Below are 20,274 nucleotides of genomic sequence, written 5' to 3'. Positions count from 1 at the left end.
GGAGAGCTAACTGCCACCCACCCCAACCACCCACACCTGCCCCAACCACCCACACCCCCACACACACTCACGCACTGTCCTTCTGCAGCTTCATGTGACTGCATAGCACTTGTGATGACTTCCCACACATGTGTCGTTTATATCTCCCTCGCCTCTCTCAGTTCAGTTCCGTTCAGTCACTCGGTTGTGTCCGACTCTGCGATCCCATGGCCTGCAGCACTCCAGGCCTGCCTGTCCGTCACCAACTCCCAGAGTTTACTCAAACTCGTGTCCATTGAGTTGGTGATGCCACCCAACCACCTCATCCTCTGTCGTCCCCTTTTCCTCCCGGCTTCAGTCTTTCCCAGCATCAGGGTCTTTTCCAATGAGTCAGTTCTTCGCATCAGGTGGCCAAAGTATTGGAGTTTCAGCTCCAATGAATATTTCAATGAATATTGGACTATTCCAATGAATATTCAGGACTGATTTCCTTTAGGATGGACTGGCTGGATCTCACGTCTTTGGCTCTGCTGAAATGTTCCAAGAGAGCAGGACTTTGGTCTGATTTATTCACAGCTCTAATGCCATCATCTAGAATAGAGTGCCTGGCACACAGGCTGCTCTCAGTAATTACTTGGTGAGCGAATGACTCAGTGCCAAACGAGGATGAGGATAGTACTAAGGAAATTCAGGAGAAATAAAATGTTGGCTGGAGTGGTTTGAAAGCTTCCTTTAGAAGGCAGGATCTAAAGTATGAGGAGGATTCTCTTTGGGTGAATGGGGGCTGTTTAGAAGGGGGAAAGGGGAGGGAGGGGTAGTCAGAACAGAGTCAACCAAGACAAAGACACTGGACAAGGCCGTCTTCGAGTCTGCAGTCATTCTCAGTGCAGCCTCTAAAAGCATAACCCAAATGGGAAACTGCCAGTGGCACATCTGTGAAAATTCACTTTGCCTCATCAAGGCTGGTTTATCTTTCCCTCTTTACTGGCAAATCCTATCCTTCCTCGATTGTATCCATCAGATACTGTCAATTCCAGACTGACCAGGACATACATTTAGAGAACAGTTGAATTTAAGTCATGAGAAAGAAAATACTGAAAATAACAAAGAATTAAATGTTTAAATAAAGCATCAGTGACACACACACATTTAAAATTTTCTCCTATACCTGAAAGACAAAGAAAATAATATGACACAAAATAACCAGCTGGATTAAATGTCCCTGTAATTCTCTCTGGAAGTCCAAAGGTATTTCTTATGTATGAAGAAAGAAGAAAATCAAACAGTTTCATTTTCTAAAATTGTCCCAATTTCAACTATGACACTGCTTCATTATAAAGTTATGTTTATTTAATTCTTTGCCATAAGGTTTGAAATCACTTTATATATATCAAACAAGAAGTACAATAAATTATATAAATATGTAAGTGTGTACTAGTCATCAGTAATTTTCATAACCCTAGTCATGAAGATAAGCATGCTTTGCCTTTTTTTTCCCATTTATTTTTATTAGTTGGAGGCTAATTAGTTTACAATATTGTAGTGGTTTTTGCCATACATTGACATGAATCAGCCATGGATTTACATGTGTTCCCTATCCCGATCCCCCCTCCCGCCTCCCTCCCCATCCCATCCCTCTGGGTCTTCCCAGTGCACCAGCCCTGAGCACTTGTCTCATGCATCCAACCTGGGCTGGTGATCTGTTTCTCCCTTGATAGTATACTTGTTTCAATGCTGTTCTCTCAGAACATCCCACCCTTGCCTTCTCCCACAGAGTCAAAAGTCTGTTCTGTACATCTGTGTCTCTTTTTCTGTTTTGCATATAGGGTTATCGCTACCATCTTTCTAAATTCCATATATATGCATTGGTATACTGTATTGGTCTTTATCTTTCTGGCTTACTTTACTCTGTATAATGGGCTCCAGTTTCATCCATCTCATTAGAACTGATTCAAATGAATTCTTTTTAGTGGCTGAGTATATTCCATTGTGTATATGTACCATAGCTTCCTTATCCATTCGTCCGCTGATGGGCATCTAGGTTGCTTCCACGTCCTTGCTGTTATAAACAGTGCTGCAATGAACCCTGGGGTACACGTGTCTCTTTCAGATCTGGTTTCCTCAGTGTGTATGCCCAGGAGTGGGATTGCTGGGTCATATGGCAGTTCTATTTCCAGTTTTTTAAGGAATCTCCACACTGCTCTCCATAGTGGCTGTACTAGTTTGCATTCCCACCAACAGTGTAAGAGGGTTCCCTTTTCTCCACACCCTCTCCAGGATTTATTGCTTGTAGACTTTTGGATAGCAGCCATCCTGACTAGTGTGTAATGGTACCTCGTTGTGGTTTTGATTTGCATTTCTCTGATAATGAGTGATGTTGAGCATCTTTTCATGTGTTTGTTAGCCATCTGTATGTCTTCTTTGGAGAAATGTCTGTTTAGTTCTTTGGTCCATTTTTTGATTGGGTCATTTATTTTTCTGGAATTGAGCTGCAGGAGCTGCTTGTATATTTTTGAGATTAATCCTTTGTTGCTTCATTTGCTGTTATGTTCTCCCATTCTGAGGGCTGTCTTTTCACCTTGCTTATAGTTTCCTTTGTTGTGCAAAAGCTTTTAAGTTTCATTAGGTCCCATTTGTTTATTTTTGCTTTTATTTCCAATATTCTGGGAGGTGGGTCATAGAAGATCCTGCTGTGATTTATGTCGGAGAGTGTTTTGCCTATGTTCTCCTCTAGGAGTTTTATAGTTTCTGGTCTTACATTTAGATCTTTAATCCATTTTGAGTTTATTTTTGTGTATGGTGTTAGAAGGTGTGACTTTATCTTTTTGATAATCAGAGAGTTTATTATAGGAGTTACTCTTTAGGAATCCAGGGTAACTTTTATATTAAATCAAATGAGCAGTACTTTAATTAAATATTATAAATACTTTTTTAATGTAAAAGTCAATGTCATGGGCCATGTTTTGTCTCCCACAAAATTCCTATGTTGAAGCCCTAGCCTCTAGTACCCTAGAACGGGACTGTATTTGAAGATATAGTCTTTAAAGATGTAATTAAGTTAAAATGAAGTCAGGAGGGCGGACTCTAATCCAGTTTGACTGGTCACCCCGTAAAAAGAGGAAATGTGGATACAACACATACAGAGGGAAGACCACGCGAAGACACAACACTTTATCTTGAACTTCTCGCCCCTGGAAATGTGAGGAAATAAATTCTGTTGTTGAAGCCACCGATCGGTGGTATTTTGTTAAGGCAGTCTTGGCAGAGGAACACAGTCAGTGATGTATTTTCCCAGGTCAGATGTGAGCTGTGTGAGAAGCAGTCTGGAGGCATACTTGTTACAGAGGAGGCATTTAACCAATACTGGCTCCAGAACACTACCACCCATTTACCCTGTGAGAACCCTTGTGGTCTAACAGAACTAAAGATGTGCAGCTGTGAATAGGTTATAACGTCTAAGACATTCACTGGCCTGTGTGTCAAAAGCCTTCAGTGTGCTGACCTGTATTCTCGGCTTCCCTTCTAGCGTCTGACTCGCTGGGAAACAGTTTTATGCAAGCTTCCCCTCTTCTCCCCGACAGCTTCTCTGTGTTTGCCAGGCTGCCCGAAGCCCTTCTGACCTTGCCAGCCCCCAAGCCCAGCGGTAGCTCTCTCAGCTCATGCCATGCACGGCCCAGAAGCGTTGGTGAGTTAACACTCCTGGGTCCGCCTTCAACCAGGTAATAGTAGCCAGTGGATAAAGATTCTTGTCTCGCCCACTTTAGCAAGACAGGTTGGTGAGACTGTTCTCTGTGCTTCTTAAGAGGTCCTGGGGAAATGGAGCTCCAATCGCCTACAGCACCAACTTCAGTAACACACTTCCGTATCATCTTCTATATCTTTCTCCTCATCCTCTTCCTGCTTCTAACTAGAATCATCTCTCAAGTGACCTGGCCACACACAAGTAGTTGTCTTAGGTGATGCTTTGGGGGGAAACCAAGCTAGGAAGTTTTGTGTAAGAAGAAAGTTTGAGCTGAAGCCTCTCGGGTCTCTGGAATTGTTCTTGCTCACCAGTCAGATGGCTCCTGTGTGCTTGGCATCAGGGCTACTAAGGCGCTTCCTCCCTGTCGTGGGTAGAAGATGAATCATTGATCTTCCTGGTCGCTCTGGCATTTAAATGGGAACGGGGCAGTGGTACTTCTAAGGATGGGGGATTTTATTTTTTAATCATCATGATCAGCCAGCTGTCAACTCAGGGCTCACCATGAGAACTGGTTGTGGACCCCATATCAATATTTAACTGTGGATATGTATGATTAATATTGGAATTGCAGTGCCTGTTAGTATTAAAAATTTACTTAGTATTAAAAATTCATGTTAGTATTTAAAAAAATTTAGCCCAATACTGTTGACAAAATATAAAAAGGGACAAAATTGGGTCAGTTGTAGTGATGTGGATGAAACTAAAGTCTGTCATACAGAGTGAAGTAAGTCAGAAAGAGGAAAAGTGAACATTGTATATTAACACACACATATATATATATAGAATCTAGAAAAATGGTAGAGATGAACCTATTTGCATGGCAGGAATAGACACTGTGGTAGAGAATGGACTTGTGGACACGGGGCAGGGGAGGGAGAAGGTGATGAGTTGAGAGAGGAGCACTGTTGTATACATACTTTGTTGTTGTGTTGTGAAGTCATGTCCGACTCTTTTGCAGCCCTCTGGACTGTAACCCTCCAGGTTCCTCTGTTGACGGGATTTCCCAGACAAGAATACTGGAGTGGGTAGTGATTTCCTTCTTCAGGGGATCTTCCTGACCCAGGGATTGAACCCAGGTCTCCGACATTGCAGGTGGATTCTTTACTACTGAGCCACCAAGGAAGCACGTGTATACACTGCCATGTGTAACATAGATAGCCAGTGGGAAGCTGCGGTGTGGTACAGGGCGCCCAGCCTGGAGCTTTGTGATGACCTGGAGGCTGGGATGGGGCAGGGAGGGAGGCTCGTGAGGGAGGGGCTGAATGTATACTTGGAGCTGATTTACGTTGTTCTACAGCAGAAACTAACACGACATGGTAAAACGGTTATCCTGCAATTAAAAAAAATTAAAAATAGATGTTGGCACAGAAGAAGGAGGAGACAGGAATACTAAGCAGTCTTGTAGAAAGGTCATATTGTGTGATGAAAGGTTCATGGTATGTGAACAATAGTGATGAATCAGAAAACTGACATTTCATAATGTGGAATAAATTTCATTTTCTCTAGAATGTTAATTCCTTTAACCAACATTTATTGACTAGATCAGGAAAAATATATCATTTCTAGAGTTAAAAAAGTATCATACAGAGTAGTTTCACTGCCCTAAAAATCCCCTGCACTTCACCTAGTCCTTCTCTCCCCACGTATCCCTGGCAACCACTGATCTTCTCCTGTCTTCATTGTTTTCCTTTTTCCGGAAGTCATATGGTTGAAATGTACAGTATGTAGCCTTTTCAGATTGACTTATTTTGTTTAGCAGTATGCATTTAAAGTTCTTTCAGACTTCTTCGTGTCTTGATAACTCACTTCTTTTTATTGCTGAATAATATTCTACTGTATGAATGTTCCACAGGTTATCCATTCACATTTTGAAGGTCATTGATGCTATTTTATAAAGATTATTTTTCACTTTATATGAGATTTTAGAAGATTTATTTAAAAGAGTAATTAAATGCAGAAATTTATTGTTTCTAGAAACAAAAGATGTTAGAAGATATACCTCATGGTAAAACATTTAATTAAATCCTCTTTAGCTCTGAAATCAATATTTCATCAATATAGGACAATTTAGATTCTGAAAATAGACAAGTTCTTTTTGTAATCATAAAAAGGCATTTAAAAATTTCATCTTCTTCATAATCAAATCTCCAACAGCATGAGAGGGTACACAGAAATATTTTCTTATGAATATTTATCTCATCATTATGTCTCAAAAATCTTTTTAGTAGGAAAATTTTTAATGTATATTTTGTTAAGGCTTATACTATAGAAAATTCTTCTATACTATGGGAAATTCTTCAAGAGATGGGAATACCAGACCACCTTACCAGCCTCCTGAGAAATCTCTATGGCGGTCAAATAGCAGCAGTTAGAACCAGACATGGAACAACAGACTGGTTCCAAATCGGGAAAGGAGTATGTCAAGGCTATGTATTGTCACCCTGCTTATTTAACTTATATGCAGAGTACATCATGCAAAATGCCGGGCTGAATGAGGCACAAACTGAAATCAAGATTGCCAAGAGAAATATCAATAATCTCAGATATGCACATGACACCACCCTTATGGCAGAAGTGAAGAGGAACTAAAGAGCCTCTCGATGAAAGTGAAAGAGGAAAGTGAAAAAGCTGGCTTAAAACTCAACATTCAAAAAACTAAGATCATGGTATCCGGTCTCATCACTTCATGTCAAATAGATGGAGAAACAGTGGAAACAGCAACAGACTTTATTTTTGGGGGGCTCCAAAATCACTGCAGATGGTGACTGCAGCCATGAAATCAAAAGATGCTTGCTCCTTGGAAGTAAAGCTCTGACCAACCTAGACAGCATGTTAAAAAGCAGAGACGTTACTTTGCCAACAAAGGCCCATCTAGTCAAAGCTGTGGTTTATCCAGTAGTCATGTATGGATGTAAGAGTTGGACTATAAAGAAAGCTGAGCCCTGAAGAATTGATGCTTTTGAACTGTGGTGTTGGAGAAGACTCTTGAGAGTCCCTTGGGCTGCAAAGAGATCCAGCCAGTCAATCCTAAAGGAAATCAGTCCTGAATATTCACTGGAAGGACTGATGCTGAAGCTGAAGTTCCAATACTTTGGCCACCTGATGTGAAGAGCTGACTCACTGGAAAAGACCCTATGCTGGGCAAGATTGAGGGCAGGAGGAGAAGAGGATGACAGAGGATGAGATGGTTGGATGGCATCACTGACTCGATGGACATGAGTTTGAGCAAGCTCTGGGAATTGGTGATGGACAGGGAAGCCTGACGTGCTGCAGCCCATGGGGTCACAAAGAGCTGGACACAACTGAGCAACTGAACTGAACTGAACTGATACTATATATAGAGTCCTAGAATATACAGAGGGAGTTTAGAGTCATCTGGTCCAGTTTGAATTTCTTCTTTGACATTGAGGGCAGGTAGTCTCAGAGCATATGTTTAAATGATTGGAAGGTTACTCTTATAGATCAGTGGGTTTTAGTTTTTTTTTAGATAATTCTAAACATCACTTCATGGCAGACAGCAGGGGAAAAAGTGGAAGCAGTGACAGATTTTATTTTCTTGGGCTCCAGAATCACTGTGGATGGTTACTGCAGCCATGAAATTAAGAGATGCTTGCTCCTTGGAAGAAAAGCTATGGCAAACCTAGACAGTGTATTAAAAAGCAGACATCACTTTGCTGACAAAGGTGTTTCTAGTCAAAGTTATGGTTTTTCCAGTAGTCAGGTTTGGATGTGAGACTTGGACCACAGAGAAGGCTGAGCACTGAAGAACTGATGCTTTCAGACTGTTGTGTTAGAGAAGACTCTTGAGAGTCCTGTGGACTGCAAGGAGATCAAACCAGTCAATCCTAAAGGAAATCAGTCCTGAATAGTCATTGGAAGGACTCAGGCTGAAGCTGAAGCTCCAATCCTTTGGCCACTTGATAGGAAGAGCTGACTCATTGGAAAAGACCTTGATGCTGGGAAAGATTGAAAGCAGCAGGAGAAGGGCATGACAGAGGATGAGATGGTTGAATGGCATCACCGACTCAACGGACATGAGTTTGAGCAAACCCCAGGAGATAGGGACGGACAGGGAAGCCTGGAGTGCTGCAGTCCCTGGGATCACAGTTGAACGTGACTTAGTGACTGAACAACAACGATCATTAGAAGAGTCTTCCTTTTACTGAACTAAAGTGTGTTTTACCATAATTTCTCCCCATTCATTCTAATTCTACTCCATGAATCATAAAGAAGAGATTTAATCTTCTTTTCCAATGATAGTCCTTTGAATATTCAAAAAGCAGCTATGAGATCTTTGCATATTGGACATCCTGAGCTGCTTATCATCTTACATATCACCCTCTGAATTGTCGTGCTAATGCTGTTGTTCACAAACAGTTTGTGGATGTATCGCCCAAGTTTTTCTCGTTTATTCATTTGCTGTATCTTAAGTGCCTGCCTCCTGATAGACTCTGTTAGGCTCTGGGGATGTAATGGTAAACAAGACAAAAGATGAAACATACTTCTGGACTTCCCTGGTGGCCTAGTGGCTGAACCTCTGCATTCCCACTGCAGAGGCTGCAGTTTCAGCTGCTGGTCAGAAAACTGAGATTCTACATGCTGCACAGCATGGCAAAAAACAAAAAAAAAGATATACTTCCAAGGGCTGAATTGTGGTGTTGTTTTTAGTTGCTAAGTTGTGTCTGACTCTTCTGTGACCCCATGGACTGCAGCCCGCCAGGCTTCTCTGCCCATGGGATTCTCCAGGTAAGAATACTGGAGTGGGTTGCAATTTCCTTCTCCAGGGGATCTTCCCCACCCAGGGACTGGACCTTTGTCTCCTGCATTGGCAGGCGGATTCTTTACCACTGACCCACCAGGGAAGCCCAAGGGGTGAATGCAGACCAACAAAAGAAAAAAGTAAGTGAAGTGAAATCAAACAATGATAAATTGTGAACAGTGTAAGGAAGGGGAGAGTCGAGGAGTCGAGAAAGAAATGGGTGGGGTTGGGGGAAGCAGCTATTGAAGGTGTTTGGGGAAGACTCCCACGAAGGAGAGACAAAATGCAAAGGAGGAATGTTCTAGGCAGTTGTGGTCATACGTGCTAGAGCTCTGAGGTGGAGAGGACTTCAAATTCTACAACTTGAAGGCTCCCTGGGACTAGAATGCAGTGGGAAAAGGTGCTCGTGGTGGTTTTAAAATGTCTCAGCGTATCTTTTCTTAAGATGGAGACTAATTTCCACCCCTAAATCTGGGCTGGACTTGGTGGTTCTTTTTTGATGAATGGAAGGGGGCAGAGGTGATGCCCTGTGACTTCTGATGCGTGGTCATTGGAAAGGAAAAATGGCTTCCAGTAGATTTGCTCAGTCTTGGCTCTTCATTCAGAGAGAGGTCGGCTGCCACGTGGGGCCCTAGCAGCCCGTGGAAAAGCCCACGTGGTAGGGACCTGAGGCCCCGCTGATGGCAGGCACCAGGCCTGTGGATGGCCCATGAGGATGAGCCATTTTGGAGGTGGATCCACCGGTCCCGTCATACCTCCCAGTCAACATCATCTTGACAACCTCCTGAGAGGCCCCAAACCAGGACCACCCAGCTAAGCCACTTCTGAGTTGATGACCCATGGAAACCGCGAAGCGTACCGCATTTACTGCTGTTCTGAGCCACTGAGTGTTGAGATAATTTGCTATGCAGAGAACTGGTTAGGGAAGGGGTGTGTCTGTCAGGTTGCTTCTGGCTTGAAATAACACGGTGCCAGGGTGCCAAGCTGCTTCTGACTCTTTGCCAGCCCCTGGACTGTGGCCCGCCAGGCTCCTCTGTCCGTGGGATTCTCCAGGCAAGAGTACTGGAGTGGGTTGCCATGCTCTCCTCCAGGGGATCTTCCTGATCCGGGGATTGCACCCACACCTCTGCCATCTCCTGCATTGGCAGGTAGGTTCTTTACCACTAGCGCCACCTGGGAAGCCCTGAAATAACCGAAGACCGACAGGAAGCACCTTGCAATGAGGAGTTTGTTGCAGACCTTACTAGGACGTCCAGCAGTGGGCAGCTCCGGGCTTCGTCCATTCTGAGGCACCACCACGCCCAGGCGCTGGCCTGGTTCTGCTCTGTCATCGGTTGCTCACCAGTGATGTCCCCTCAGAGGACCACGAAACAGCAGCAGCAGTTTCAGCTGCCACTCGCCAAGTGAGGCATTTCCTCCTGAGTGTGCTTGTACAGGTAAGGAAAATCTTTCCCTCACAGTTGGTGGCCAGAACTGAATAAAAAAGAAAAATCACATGTCCACCAGAATCTGGCAGATGAGATGGAGAACAATGCAGGGGCTTTGGATGGCGCCTCGATTTCTGGCTTACGCCGCTAACTAGAACACCCTCTTTGTTGTTGCTGTTTTCTTTTTTGGTTGGGTGGGGAAATCAAGAGTTCCGTTTGCATATGTTAAATCTGAGATGCTATAGGACATATACGTTGAGACGTCAGGGAGCACTGGGCTGCTTACATTTGGAGTGAAAAGAGGAGATAAACGTGTAAGCGTCATCTGCCAAAAGATGGCTTTTGACCCCGTGCAGTCAACGTGACCACAGGGGAATGGATGGGAGGCGGTGGGAGGTCCATAGTCCAGCCTGAAGACCCTCAGCACGTCAGATGTGGGCACAAGAGGAGCCAGTGAAGGGAGGACCAGGCAAGTAGGAGGGAGTGGGGCGGGCAGAGGATGGCGTCCTGGAGGCCACAGAGGCACCTTTTTTTCAAGGAGGGCGTGGTTAGCTGTGTCCTTTTTGCTGAAAGGTTGAACAAAATGAAGATGTAAAAGTGACCTTTGGGTTTAGCACAGGATGCTGAGCAGGGAGGCAGATTCATAAGAAGCTGAAGGATTCATGGGGTGTGAGCGAGTAGAGATGGCCGGTGAATGCAGCTCTAGAGGGGTTTGGTCCTGAGTAGCTTTAAGGGGATGTAAGGTCAGGGAGGTGGAGGCTTGTCAGAAGACTCCAGAGCGCATCTCAGTGCTACTGGAAACTTTCCCTCATAGAAAAGGTGAATGATTGACAATACAGGGACGGCCCAAGTTGAACAGTCCCCGAAAAGGACACACATTTATGCACATTCCTGTATAGCTTTAAAATTAACTATTAGCATACAAATAGAATATCCATTGTTTGGAGAAAGTGATTTAAACGGTATGTTGGACCTATTAACTGCTTTTGGTGAAACAGTTTTGCAAAGTGGCTCAGAGTCCAGACTGCTAGATCCAAGTGGCTAAGAATCTAGATCTTCTAGAGAGGTCTTTCTGGGTTCCAATCAGCTGTGTGACCTTGAGGAATTTACTTAACCTCTCTGTGCTCCTCAGTTTTTATAAAATGGAGATAGTAATAAAAGCACCCACCCTCCCAGGGCTGTCATCAAGGTCACCTTAGTTAAAAATGTAAAGCATTAGACCAGTGCGTCATCCACGGTAGATCCTGTGTCACAGGCCTGTGCTTGCTAGTATTTGCTCGATCAGGTTCTACTAAGTGATTTAGGCTAAAGGTACTGTTATCAGGAAAAAAAATATTGATTAAATTTTATTATTATTTTTACATGTGTTCGGAGTTATGTGTAGAAAAGTGTCCTATATTGAGATGCAACCTCAAATAAGAAAGTGAAATTGACACTGTAAATGGTAGTTATCCTAGCATTACCAAAATCAATGGGTTAGTCTCTGCTACGTATTATTTTCTTCTTGTAGGGAGTCTTGAAATATAAAAATTCAAAAAGAATCACTAGACGTTCATCAGAAGGCATCCAAAGAAATACTGATGGGAGCGGTTAAGGTGCTGAGTTAAACAGCATGGCCCAGAATGTGAGATGGATTCTATCTTGTTTTAGGCACAACAGCACTTTTCTTCATCCCTCACCGAAGCTTAATTCCCACCCTAGACTGTCTAGCTGCTTGCAGGAGCCTGCAAAAGATGGAGCATTGATAGGAATTAATGCTCGGTGGGTTTCCAACAGGGAGACCCCTGAAGAACTGAAAAAGCATGAATAAATGTATTCCAATTACAGGCGAACGTGGGAGCGGGTCGACTGGCGCTTAGGGGTCTGGATCGGCTCGCCGGCGATGTGGGCATTATGGAGTGATTTTTACTTTACTGCCTTTTCCATCAGATCATCCCCTTCCTTTCACACACAAGGTTAATTCACTTCTTGATCACATTATTTCCTCGCTGCTCTTTGACAATATAAAAATTCCGAGTGGACAGCTCAATCCCTCTTCCATCTCAGATTTGATTGTTATTGTATTGCCTGGAGTCCCTCCGCGGCCTCCGGCAGCCCGCACCCCGCACTTTATGACACTTAAATGGCTCGGCTACAATTTCTCCATCTATTCACGAAATGCTGTTAATAACTCATTTCCAAAGAGGCCCTTCTTTATGTCTTGGCATTAAAGGAATTTTTATTAGGTGCCAGGATAGGTGACCCACAGCCCCAGTAACCAAAGAGTTAATTAATCTGTTGAAATTTATTGCCTTTTATACTGCACTCAGTGTGACAGTCCCTAAGAGAAACAGATACTATATTTACAACCCGGGTTGAAATATTCAGTAATATAGTCTGCATACTGACCTACTCCATCAGTGTATGCCTTCTGCTGGAACATCCATTCATCACAGAAGATGAATTTGTGTAATCTATCTTCTTTCTTATTCTGAGATTCCAATAAATATTGAAATAATAATTTATTGATTACCTTGCAATATAAATGTGTAGTAAAGTCACCCAAGACGTTTGCATGGTAATGCATTTTGGAAGTTCTTGGCGTTTGTTGGGAATGAAAGGCAAAACTGTAGTAGGAGTGACACGGAATACTCTTGTAGGTAAAACACCAAACTTAATTTCATATTTCGTGTCGGGAACTGGTGAGGGGGGTGGTTTCTGGACTACCAGATGTTGAGACATCACGAATATTTATTATCACATCTGCACCTTACCTTCTTTGTATTTATTGTTGTCGTTGAGTCGCTAAGTTGTGTCTGACTCTTTGCAACCACCTAGACTGTAGCTCACTAGGCTCCCCTGTCCATGGGATTCTCCCAGGCAAGAATACTGGAGTGGATTGCCATTTCCTTCTCCAGGGGGTCTTCCTGACCCAGAGATAGAACCCTGGTCTGCACTGCAGGCGGATTCTTTACCACTGAGCCGTAAGGCAAGCCCTCTTTGTGTTTTACCCCCAGAACATTTTAGATCACAGATGCTTTCTTTGTGTCACCTTCACTTGTAAAACCACTTCTTTCCTGCATGTAGTACAGGCAAAGATTAAAAGGATTTAGGAATCGTGGGTACCACCTTCCATTTAATTCCAGTTATATCTTCTAGGACCGTTTTATAAATTCTCAGTCTGAACTGTATATTTCCTATGACTGTACTTTGGAGGGTCCTTTGGATTCTTGACCTAAATCTCAATTCCCTTCTGTAATTTTTCATGGGTTTTTGCTGTTACTTATGGGGCAATTTTTTGGTCATGATTCTAGGGTCATGATAATTTTTTGCATCAAATCTGATTTGGTAGAGAAACATGTGAGAAGTGTATGAACGGTATTGTAGAACATTGAGATGGCCTTGAGAATCAAGCACAACTATTGTTAAACACTCAGAAACTCTAAATGTCTTTATATCTGGATATATTACGCAGTTTGGGTGAACATGAACTGAACAGCCAGCATTTCTGCTCCGCATGAGTGCCAACACCAGCAACCTTATACCTTAGGGTTTGTTGTAGGTGCGGTTCTAGTGAATTCAGTCGTATTCAGTTGATGTAGCCTACCTCTGGTCTCCATCATAATTTATCTTGGTTTTGGGCAACTCTTTATAATCAAGATAACTCTTCAGAGTGGATGAATTTCTAGTGTGTGAAGGCTGCTTTCTAGTGCTTTACTGATAAGGTTAACCAGATGGTGAAATATAATACCTTGAAAGATTCAGTTTTGATATACGGTCAGTCAATTCTGGGATAAGGAAAAAAGCAAAAAGAATCAGAGCTTTTTAGATTCATTTTTTGGTCATGAAATTGAAAATATACTCTTTTGGAGGATAAAGAAGTATCTCATCATAATTCTCCTGACAATTAAACCTCCTGGCTATATGTTTTTAAAAGAAGACAAAGTGTGTTGAAAATTTTGTCATAAAAGCTTTATATAGAATATATTTACATCACATTTTTCCAGGTGAAAAATTATGAAGCTTTTTAATGGCACCTGAAAGTTTTTCTGATGTAGATTCCAAGTAAAATATATTTTCTTAAGTATTTTTAGTAACAATAACACAAATTAAGTCATATGTTTCTCCTCTATTTTATTTTGCTGATGTCCTTGTTCAGTTGCTCAGTTGTGTTGGACTCTGCGACGCCATGAACTGTAGCACGCTGGGCTTCCGTGCCCTCCCCTATCTCTCTGAGTTACTTTGTTCCGGTGAAACTTCGGGTAAGTGACTACCAGTATGTTATAGAATTATGCAGTCCCTGAAGCTTATTCTGCTGTAACCCTTGCTACTCTGGCACGGATGTTATTCTCTGAAGGTGGACAATATATAGTTTTTTAATCAGGTTTGATTTCCAATGATTTGATTATTTCAATTCTCGATTGCTTATGGATATATATTTAAGTATCTAACAAAAGAATTATGTTGATGCATTCGACTGTTCCTTTAGCGATTAGGTTTGCTATGAGATGGTAGCCACATAATCACTGTGCTGCTCCTTTTATTATTATTATTATTATTTTGGTCCTTTTTACTCATTGACATTAATAGCTGCTCCTTGTTCTGCTCATGTAAAGTTATGTTCTGATTGAAGCTCTCCCTGGTGTTTGGCTAATTGGACTATTCATTTAAAGTGTATGATGTTTTATTACCTTATCTTCCATGGTATTTTACATTTTGGATTGACTGATTCTAATTCCTATTTCAGAGTAGTATAATTTCACAGTAGCATAACCTTGGGGATCCATTACATTTGGCCTTTAAAACACTGCTTTATTTTTCTCCACACAGTAGTGAAAATCTGTGGCATTTTCCAGCACCCACATTGACTCCCTTTTTATACCGAAGCCACTTTCCCTTCCCCTCGTCATTTAAATCAGTGCAACACACTATACATTTATTAAGCACCACTTACATGGCAGGCTTCCCCCATGGCTCAGCTGGTAAAGACTCCTCCTGCAATGCGGGAGACCTGGGTTCCATCCCTGAGTTGGGAAGATCCCCTAGAGAAGGGAACAACTACCCACTCAAGTATTCTGCCCTGGAGTATTCCATGGACAGAGGAGCCTGGCAGGTAACAGTCCATGGGGTGGCAGAGTTGGGCATGACTGAGTGACTTTCACTTTCACTTACGTGGCAAATTCTGCATCAGGTACTGAGGACATGGACTTGAATTGGCAAAAACGCCACTCTCAAGCTGTTCAAAGACAACATCTGTTGACTGAGACAGAAAAGTAACAAACAATGATTTTTAAAAGCCTTGTTTCTGCCTCGTCACACAAGGTCTTTCATTTCGGGAAATAGAAGTTGGATAATTTTGGAAACTAGCCTTTTATTTGGCTTTCATCCAAGGGCAGGACATCATTAAGCACTTGAAATGGATTGTTTTACTTAATCTGCACAAGTTGTCGTTGTTGCCATTCAGTTGCTAAGTCGTGTCCAACTCTTTGTGACCCCATGGACTGCAGCACGCCATGCTTCCCTGCCCTTCACCATTTCCTGGAACTTGCTCAAACTCATGTCCATCGAGTCGGAGATGCCATCCAACCATCTCATCCTCTGTCGTCCCCTTCTCCTCCCGCCTTCAATCTTTCCCAGCATCAGGGTCTTTTCCAGTGAGTCAGCTCTTCTCATCAGGTGGCCAGAGTATTGGAGCTTCAGCTTCAGCTGAAGCCTGTGTGCACAAGGCTTTGTGGCAAGTGCGGTCATTGTGTCCTCATTTTACTGATGGGTGGGGTGAGTTACAGAGAGGCCAGGGCACCTCCCCAGGCCGTTACTCCTCATATACCCCTGGGGAGATTGGAATGCTGCTACCAGAGTCCAGTGCCGGGGCACCTGACCACTTCCTCCCCGAGTTCTGCAGGATAAGACACAGGTTATCCAGAGTAAGAACTGACCACTCTTTTGTCTATTTATTGCTCTCCTCTGATTACTGAATCCTTTCCCCCAAATTTACAGTGCCCCTCCGTCATATAAAAAGTTCCCACACATACACAAGACAATTTCTAGGCTCTGTTTTATTCCTAGGTAATTCATACTATTCTTTTGGTTTGTCTGTTTCTACCCTATTCCTACACTGTTTTAATTGCTATAGTTTTATAGCAGTTTTAATGTCTGATTGGGTGAGTCTCTTTTTTTTTCTCATTTAAAAGGTGTCTTCTGTCCTGACTCCTTAAACTATTTTTTATTGTGGTATGTACTGGTTTTTTTTTTTTTAATCATGGAATGTATTATGCCCACAAAAAGTACATAAAAATTTATGTCCAGTATAAGGAATAAAATAAAAAGGGCCATCATGAATCTGTTTTCCAGGACAAGAAATAAAATATTGGTTTGATGTAATTCTTGTCATGATGCTCCTTGATTTCATTCTTCTCCCAAGAGGTATTCATCTCCTTGCTTGTCTTTATACTTTTTCTATTTTCATCAATAATATTGTTTCACCTGTTTATGACACACATATATATATATAATGAAAAGAAATTGTATATAATTATCTCTGCCTTTATGTTATTCAAGGTTATGTTTTTTCACATTCATCCATGTTGATGTAAGTAGCCGTAGTTGTTTTCACTGCTGTATAATATTCCATTACATGAACACAGGCCGTCTTCCCTAGTGGCTCAGATGGTAGGTGGTAGAGTCTGCCTGCAATGCAGGAGACCTGGGTTCAATTCCTAGATTGGAAAGATCCCCTGGAGAAGGGATTGGCAACCCACTCCAGTATTCTTGTCTGGAAAATCCCCTGGACGGAGGAGCCTGGCAGGCCCCAGTCCATGGTGTCACTGAGTCAGACATGACTGAGTGACTAACACCCACACATACCTTATATTATGTGTTAGTCGCTGAGTCGTGTCTGACTCTTTGTGACCCCGTGGACTGTAGCTCACCAGGCTCCTCCGTCCACGGGATTCTCCTGGCAAGAGTACTGGAGTGGGCTGCCATGTCCTTCTCCAGGGGATCTTCCCAACCCAGGGATTGAACCCAGGTCTCCTGCACTGCAGGCAGATTCTTTACCAACTGAGCGATTTTATTGCAATTTGTTTTATTGCCATTCCCAGATATTGTGGGTTTTTTTAATAAATGGAATTTTTGTGGCAGTGCTATGTTGAGCAAGTCTCCTGGTGTCATTTTCCCACACTTTGCATCTCTGTGTCACATTTTGGTAACTCTCATATTATTTCAAACTTTTTCATTATTAATATATTTGGTTATGGTGATCTGTGATCAGTGATCTTTGATGTTACTACTGCAAAAAGATTACAAGTTGCTAAAGGATCTGATAATGGTTAGCATTTTTAGAAACAGGATTTTGAAATTATAGTATGTATGTTGTTTTTTTTAGACATAATGCTATTGCACACTTAATAGACTACAGTATAATGTAAACATACCTTTAAAATGCACTGGAAACTGAAATGCGTGTGACTCCTTTAAATACGATATTGGCTTTATTGCTGTGGTCTGGAATTGACCCTGCAAGATCTCTGAGGTATACCTATGTAACAAATTATTTTTCCATTCCACTGTTGATTGACATTACGCCCATTTCGGGTTTTGCAGTTCTGAACAATGGTGCCATGACCCTGCTTGTACATGCATTCTGGTGTGTGTGTGCAACGGTTTGCCTCAGGTATACACAGATTAGTGGTGTTGCTGAGTCAGAAGGTGGGCACACTGTCCAAATAGATTAGGTTACGTCCAGTTGTTTTCCAGAGCGGTGTGCCAGTATGCGGGGGTTTTTGTGGCTTTACGTTTTTCGGATGCTGTGTTGTCTGTTATTCATATGGTTTAAAATTATGCATTGTGGGTAAGTTTTGTTTCTCTGATTAGTAATACACATATAAGTGTATGCATATTTATGAACCTGCTATTGTTTTTTCTTCTGTAAAGTGCATGTCATCATTTTTTTATATTGTGTCGTTTTCTTTTTTCTCCTTGATTCATAGAAGTTCTTTGTATGTTCTTGACAACTTTTAGTTTAGCCCCCAAGATGATAGCTTAAATCTTGGGGGGAGTCCTGGATGAGCCCCCAAGATGAAAGCTTTAGCTCAGTCCCCAAGATGATAGCTTACACCTTATCTTGGGATCTGGACAGTCCCCCAGGATGATTGATGAAAACTTACAGTGTTCCACTGGATTTGTGGTCTCCAAAGGAGAAGATTGGAGAAGGCGATGGCAACCCACCCCAGTAACTCTTGCCTGGAAATTCCCATGGACGGAGGAGCCTGGTAGGTTGTGGTCCATGGGGTCGCTAAGAGTTGGACACGACTGAGCGACTTCACTTTCACTTTTCACTTTCATGCGCTGGAGAAGGAAATGGCAACCCACTCCAGTATTCTTGCCTGGAGAATCCCAGGGATGAGGGAGCCTGGTGGGCTGCCGTCTATGGGGTCACACAGAGTTGGACACGACTGAAGTGACTTAGCAGCAGCAGCAGCAAGGAGAAGATTTAATTCCAGGACCAGAAAGAGTCTCAGTCTCTCAGAGCTTTGTGTAGTAGAAATTTTATTAAACTGATAGTGACAGCAAAAAGCTTCTGACACAGACATCAGGAGCGGGTAGAAAGGTTACCCGCCTTACTAGTTTTAAGCAGGGCATTATATACTTTTCTGCTAGCTGCTGAGAATAGAAGAATACCTCAAGGCTGTGAAAATTATGTCCAGACCCTTTCCCATAGCATACACCCTGGGATGGCATAAGCACAAGATTAGCCAGAGCTAACCCAGAGTTAGCCAGAGTTTAGCCAGAGTTAACCCAGAGCTCAAGGCTGTGGAAGTTTTACCCAGACCTTCTCTCTTAACATACATTCTGAGCTCAAAATAGCATGTCCTTGAGCAAGACATACTGCTGCCTATGAGGCCTATGTGTCTGAGGCAAAAGAATGTGAAAAAGAAAGAATGTTCACCTCCTCCTTAAAGGGGCCTTAGTCTTGGACTCCTTATCAGCCTGCCTAAGTTAACTCTCTCATTCTTAATATAAGTTCTTTCCCAGTTATGTGTGTTAAGATGTCTTCTCATAGTTAGGTATGTCTTTTTTATACAGGATATAGTGTTTTGAATTTTAATCTTATTTGGCTATCTTTGTCTTTGATTTGGAGGATATGGTCCATTTATATTTATTGTACTGTTTATATATTAAATGAATGAAAATGTAGTAAATATCAGGAGAGCACTGTAAACTGTGAAAAAGAACTAATTGGAATATCTAGAACAGAAAAATACCATATTGGGATTAAAAATAATCCCTTAAGGATCTTAACAACATATATATGAATTAAAGCATATCAGCTTACTTGAAAAACTGGTTAACATGAATTATTTAATCTGAAACTCAGAATAAAAAAGAAAAGAAAGAACACGGCTTTATGGTGCTGTTGTAGTCATCATGAAATAATAGGTGAACTCCTCCACCCCCAGTGTGGTTCAGATATCAAGATTGATGATACTCCCTCCCCCCCATGTATAGCAGGAGGGTATGAACAAGTTTATTACTCACATAACAAAGGTGTTTGGGAGAGCCGAGCAGTCCTCTCTATCTGATCTGAAAAGGGCTAAAGAGAATAAGGAAAGGTTAATGCTCTGCATCTCTTGCTGGTGTCAAGGGGAGCTTTCTTACCAGCTTTACCATCTGTAGGGCCGAAGGGGAAGAAGAAAGGAGTTGGTTTGCAAGCTGTCAGCAGTTTACAATTATCAAATGAAGCCATAGTCATGTTACAGAAACAATATCAAAATGTCTAAAATATAAATAGAATATAGGATGCAGAGGCGAAAGAAGATGTGGATGTGGCAGAAAAGAATTGTTCAAAGATTTTATGGTTAAAAATGTCCAAATTTGCTGAAGACTCTTATTGCAGACTCAAGAAGCTTGCAAACTCCAGCAGGATAAGCACAAAGACAAGCACAGCCAGTCAGATTTCTGAAAACCAAAAGTGAAAAAATCTTGAAAGCTGCTAAATAAAATTACACATGTCTTTCATGAGACCAGTACTTAGGAATAGGTGAACTAGACATATTGTATATCAAGCAGGGCTCAGTCAGGAGAAGAAACCGTAGTAATTTGAGCTGTGGGAGTATAATATAAAGAATTATTAAGCTGTAATAGGAGAGGGACTATACTGATATAAGAAGTGAAAAAGTTAGTTGCTCAGTTGCATTCAACTCTTTGCAGCCCCATGGACTGTAGCCTGCCAGTTTCCTCTGTCCATGGAATTCTCCAGGCAAGAATACAGGAGTGGATTGCCATGCCCTCCTCCAGGGGATCTTCCTGACACAGGGATCGAACCCAGGTCTCCTGCACTGCAGGCATATTCTTTGCTGTCTGAGCCACCAGGGAAACCCATGTCGATA

The sequence above is a fragment of the Cervus elaphus genome, chromosome 7 (genome assembly GCF_910594005.1).
Source record: "Cervus elaphus chromosome 7, mCerEla1.1, whole genome shotgun sequence".
In the NCBI taxonomy this organism is placed as follows: Eukaryota; Metazoa; Chordata; class Mammalia; order Artiodactyla; family Cervidae; genus Cervus; species Cervus elaphus.
Note: the sequence above shows the minus strand (reverse complement) of the source record.